This window comes from Lathyrus oleraceus, chromosome 5 (assembly GCF_024323335.1).
Source record: "Lathyrus oleraceus cultivar Zhongwan6 chromosome 5, CAAS_Psat_ZW6_1.0, whole genome shotgun sequence".
NCBI classification, from domain to species: domain Eukaryota; kingdom Viridiplantae; phylum Streptophyta; class Magnoliopsida; order Fabales; family Fabaceae; genus Lathyrus; species Lathyrus oleraceus.
Genome location: NC_066583.1, coordinates 466204401 through 466209688, shown reverse-complemented (window position 1 = coordinate 466209688; position 5288 = coordinate 466204401). Strand labels below are relative to the sequence as shown.

At 38.0% G+C, this 5288-nt stretch overlaps 1 non-coding gene across 1 annotated transcript; it reads left to right on the top strand.

Moving 5' to 3' along the window:
* The first annotated feature begins 521 nt into the window (after positions 1–521).
* Positions 522–628, top strand: LOC127089371 (small nucleolar RNA R71). The gene has a single exon (XR_007790979.1). It is a non-coding gene; the product is annotated as a small nucleolar RNA R71 (small nucleolar RNA).
* The last annotated feature ends 4660 nt before the right edge of the window (positions 629–5288 follow it).

The window sequence follows — 5288 nt, the reverse complement described above, 5'->3', positions numbered from 1 at the left end:
GAGGTATAGCTGGGGCTTGAATGGGAAATTGACCTGGTGCGTATAAAGCGTTGTTACTCTTATATGAAAAATTAGGATGGTTCTTCCAGTTTGAGTTATAGGTATGCGAGTAAGGATTTCCTTGAGCATAGTTCACTTGCTCTGCTTGGATTCCCGTTAGGAGTTGACAATCTGTAGGAGTGTGACCTTGAATTCCATAGACTTCGCAATTTTGAGTTACGGCACCCACGGTGGCTGGAGGTGATACATTTAAACTTTCAATTTTCTGGGCAAGAGCCTCCACTTTTGCATTAACATGATCAAGGCTACTTATCTCGTACATGCCCCCTTTTGTTTGAGGTTTTTCTACCATTGTTCGGTCGCTTCCCCACTGATAATGATTTTGGGCCATGCTTTCGATAAGTTGATAAGCGTCAGCGTAAGGTTTATCCATGAGCGCACCACCTGCGGCGGCGTCTATTGTTAATCTTGTGTTGTACAAGAGACCATTATAGAAGGTATGAATTACTAACCAGTCCTCTAAACCATGGTGTGGAAAAAGTCTCATCATGTCTTTGTATCTTTCCCATGCTTCGAAGAGAGACTCGTTATCTTTCTGTTTAAATCCATTTATATGGGCTCTCAACATAGCTGTTTTGCTTGGAGGAAAATATCGGGCAAGAAAGACTTTCTTCAACTCATTCCATGTGGTGACTGAGTTGGAAGGAAGAGACTGAAGCCATCTTCTAGCTTTATCTCTTAACGAGAAAGGAAAGAGACGAAGTCGAATTGCCTCTGAAGTGACACCATTAGTTTTAACAGTATCAGCGTATTGAACAAATACGGATAAATGAAGGTTTGGATCCTCGGTAGGATTTCCAGAAAATTGGTTCTGTTGTACTGCCTGCAACAGTGAAGGTTTAAGTTCGAAGTTGTTTGCTTCGATTGCGGGTGGAGCAATACTCGAATGCGGCTCATCTTGTGATGGAGCGGCGTAATCTCGAAGAGCACGAGCTGGTTCTGCCATCTCGGGTATCGGCGAAGGAAGAAGATTTTTGAGATCAGGAATTTCGATTGGAGGAAGATTGTTTGCAACATGATACTCTCGAATTCGTCGTAAGACTCGGAGATATCATTAAACGTCGTTGATTCGTAAGTAATACGGTTCGCCTTGTGAGTGAGTGTGTGGCATACAAATCAACGAAAGACAAAAAGGAAAAATAAAAATTGCCTTAGTCTCTACAGCGTAACAGAAGAGTTATGATATCGACTAAATAAAAGTCCCCGGCAACGGCGCCAAAAACTTGATCGCGACTTTATGAGTCTATTGGGGTATTAACTGCAAGTGCACAGTTTAATCGCGTAGTAATAAAAGATATCGATCCCACAGGGACTTAATGAATCGATATACCGTTTTTCTAGGGTTACTTCGTAAAGCTAAGGAGGATGATACTTTGATGATTAGGGGAAATAGTAAAACTAAAATTGGATCTAGATTAAATATCAAATAAGAGGATATCGGTATGTAGTTCGTCGTAATTAGGGAATCAAATCTTCGTTGGTTTCTTAGTTTTAAAATAAGTCCTTTCATTAGACACTATTGATTAAAAGCCTTTTCTCAAACTCTCGCTCTGTTGAATAGACTATGATTTTACCTTAACGTACGCTCTCACTATTTAGTTAAAACTAAAATCACTTTTTGAAAACAATAGAATCTATAGAAACTCTTTTTATTAAAATACTAACCGTTTAAACACCCTCGTCTCAAACTCTCGCTCTGTTGACTTAGATTATATAATTAAACTTAAATGCTTAACTCTCGTCCTCACATTTAACCTTTAAAAATACTTTTTGAAAATGATTAGAATTTAATTAACTCTAAAAATTGCTTTCGCCCTGATTTAAAGTTAATGTCCAATTTACACTGTCCAGTTAAATGCTCAAACCGTCGTTCTATTGATTTTAACTTCTTTACGTCTTTTACTCTCGTACAAAAACTTTGGTATTAACTCTGTAAATTGAGACCATAAAAAGATTGACTATATTTTTAAATAAATTTAAACCGACTTAGTTTTGATTCCTTTATTCCGCTTACTTTACATACCGATATCTAAATTAATTAGCCGGACATGCTAAACAGGCCTAAACAATTATCATGCTTAAATACAGCCATATCAGACAAACAATATAGATAAACAACAGTGCAGAGCATATATAAATTAAAACAATAAATTAAAGAACCTGTAAAATTAATAGAAATCTTGATTATTCTCTAACTTCGATGCTTGAACACTCCACCACAAACCGGTTGGATTTGTTTTTCACAATCTTTGATCAGACAGTAAAATAAAGGCGAAGGAATAAAATACTATGATCCAACGTAAGGTTAGATCCAGTAAAAGTTACACAATAGTCTCCGGTGTAGAAACTATTGTGAGAAAATAAATTCAATGCTTTGGAAATTACTTGGAAAAGAAAAGGAAATAAAAATTGCTAAGAAAGTAGAATGCTGGAAAATTAAAGAACAAGAAAAATATTGCACGGTGCCGAATACTGGAAAAATTAGAGAGAGAGCCGCAGGGTTCCACAATTGGGTCTATTTATATCCATCCTATCATAACCGTTTCTTCCAAAGTTCCCTCAGTAGGTTTCCTCACGTTTCAACGAGTCAAGCGGAAGAATAGGATGAACGTGCTTCTGTTACGCGCGTCAAAGCCAAAAAAGTAGGAGTGGGGGTGTGACGTTCGTCACACCATGTGTTACGCTCGTAACACAAAGCATAAGGGCGTGACGCTCGTCACACCCTGTGTGGCGATCGTCACAACGCTTCAGCGCTTCTCCTTGTAGTTGTGGGCTGGGCTTTAGTGGAATGCTTCTTTTTGGAGAATTCTCTTTTTGCACCCCTTTTCTTTCCTTTTCACACATGCTTCAGTTTATGTTACCTGAAATAAATAGAAGGAAAATACCAAGTAATATCGAATAATATTAAATAAATCGAATCAAATAATAATATAATTTAATTAAATCGAGTCCAAAAATGTGATATTATTTCATGTTATCAGTCAGCTTGGCTGAAGCACATAAGAAATATCAATAAGACATCTGGAGAAAGAGAAACCTGTATGCAAATGATGCATGAAATGCAACGCTTGATTGTTTTTATTTTCAAGGAACTTACTATTTTATTTGCAAATATATATAATAACAACAATTGCAACAATTTGATTAACCATAAAAATCTCTTTTATTTATATAATTGGAAGGATTGCACTGAGTATAATTTCAAAAACCAAAGTACAAAAAATACAAGAGAAAAGGAGACTAGTCATCCTAAGGATCCCTAACAACAATATTAGAAGATCTAGCTGCAGGCGCGTACTTCCTTCGGATGCGTCAAATCTCGGACTCAAAAGAAGTCTTCATCTGAGTCTTCTCAAGGACGAGCTGATCAACAATCTTCTTCCAAGCAACGGAAGGCTCAAGAAGCTCAATAAGTGAGTCTTTGTCCTTAGACTCAAGTTGCAACTCCTCACGCTTTCTGCTCAAAGCATGGAAACGCTCTTCCCACATATCCTTCTCTTGCTTCATCTTGGCGAGTGCTTCTTCCAACTTCTCTACATCTTGGTTAGGGAGAGTTAATGGCTCAGCCACAACCAAAGACATAGGTCTCTCACAAGCATAAGGCATATTCAATTCCCAAGCTCTCTTCTTCACCCAAGTAGTGTAAGCTTCCAAAGAAACACAATTGCGCGGACCAAGCTCGGATCTTCCTTTCCTATGCACATTATGCCAAACATGCACAATCTTCTGCTTCAAATGTTGGGGATCTTTACCCTCTTGATAGAAAATACCTTCTAACAAAGTGTTATTAGGTTTGTCTCTCAAGGGGAACCTAAGTTGACGACGAGCCAAAGCAGGGTTGTAGTTGATTCCTCTTTGTGTACCAATGAGAGGCACATTAGAGAATTCACCATAACAATCAATAATCTCCAAGCTGCTTAATGAAGGATCATACCAAACTATATCATCATTAGTGAGAGACATGAGTCTCTGAGACCACCTTAGACATTGTTTGTTCTCTATAAAAGTAGGCGTCTGAGGTAAATGCGAAATAAACCACTTGTACAGAAGAGGGACACAACACACAATCGTTCCACAACCTTTAGAAATCCTTAGATGCAAAGAGAAGTACATATCTCCTAATAAAGTAGGCACATGATTTCCAATCAAGAAGATTCTAACGGCATTAACATCAACAAAACTGTCAACGTTAGGGAACAAAGCTAAACCGTAGATGAGCAACACAAAGATGGCTTCAAAAGCATCCACACTACCGGCTTGAGCAAATGCAGTAGCTTCCTTGATGAGGAACTCATAAGTCAATCCAAACAATCCTCCTTTCTTCACCCAATGAGCCTCAATCTCATACTTCTTCAAGTGAAGAGCTTCAGCTATAAGATGAGATCTGGGAATCTCCTCCAATACACTAAAAGGCACTTTGCTATAAACAGGTATTCCCAAGAGATGGGCATACTCCTCTAACGTAGGCACAAGCTGATAATCAGGAAAAGTGAAGCAATGGTAGAGAGGATCATAAAACTGAACCAACACACACAGAAGTTCTTCAACCACATCAGCAGACAAGATACACAGAAGCTTCCCATGACGTTGTTTAAAGTCCAAGGGATCTAATACAAAAGATGATAGCTTCCTTAACTCTTTCAAATCGGGACATCTGAATTTGTACTTCTTAGTGTTCCTTCGTCCATAATCCATGGTCTTAAAATATTTGCAAATAAGACCTCAATTCCTTGAAATTTTTGGTGTGATGAATGTTATGATGCACATGAATGCATGAATGCAACAATCACAAATAAGGGATCACTAACAAGGCAATCAAACAAAGGTCAAGGGATGAATCAAGTCATTGTCAAGATCAATCATCCATTTTGGTGGATTATGGTTTACACCTTATCAACACCCAAGTTCCATTGATATTGACAATACTTGATTGGATCAACCAAGAGTTAAAGGTTTGTTGTGAGTCACGAGCATGGAGTCTAGGTAGGAACCATCCTAAGGGAGTGAACTAAGGATAAAAACATGTTGATCATGTTCTAAAAATTTCCCAGAGTCTTAATTCCATCTATCGGATATTACAGGTTAGGATGACTGACTCATCAACCTATAATATTCTCAAGAGAAACTCGTCGGAGTGTAGTATCGCGTAACAAATGTTATCAAGTCTTCACTTGAACAGTCTTCACACTACGTCCTAAATAGGCCAAGAGGGGTTAAATGTTCTACAG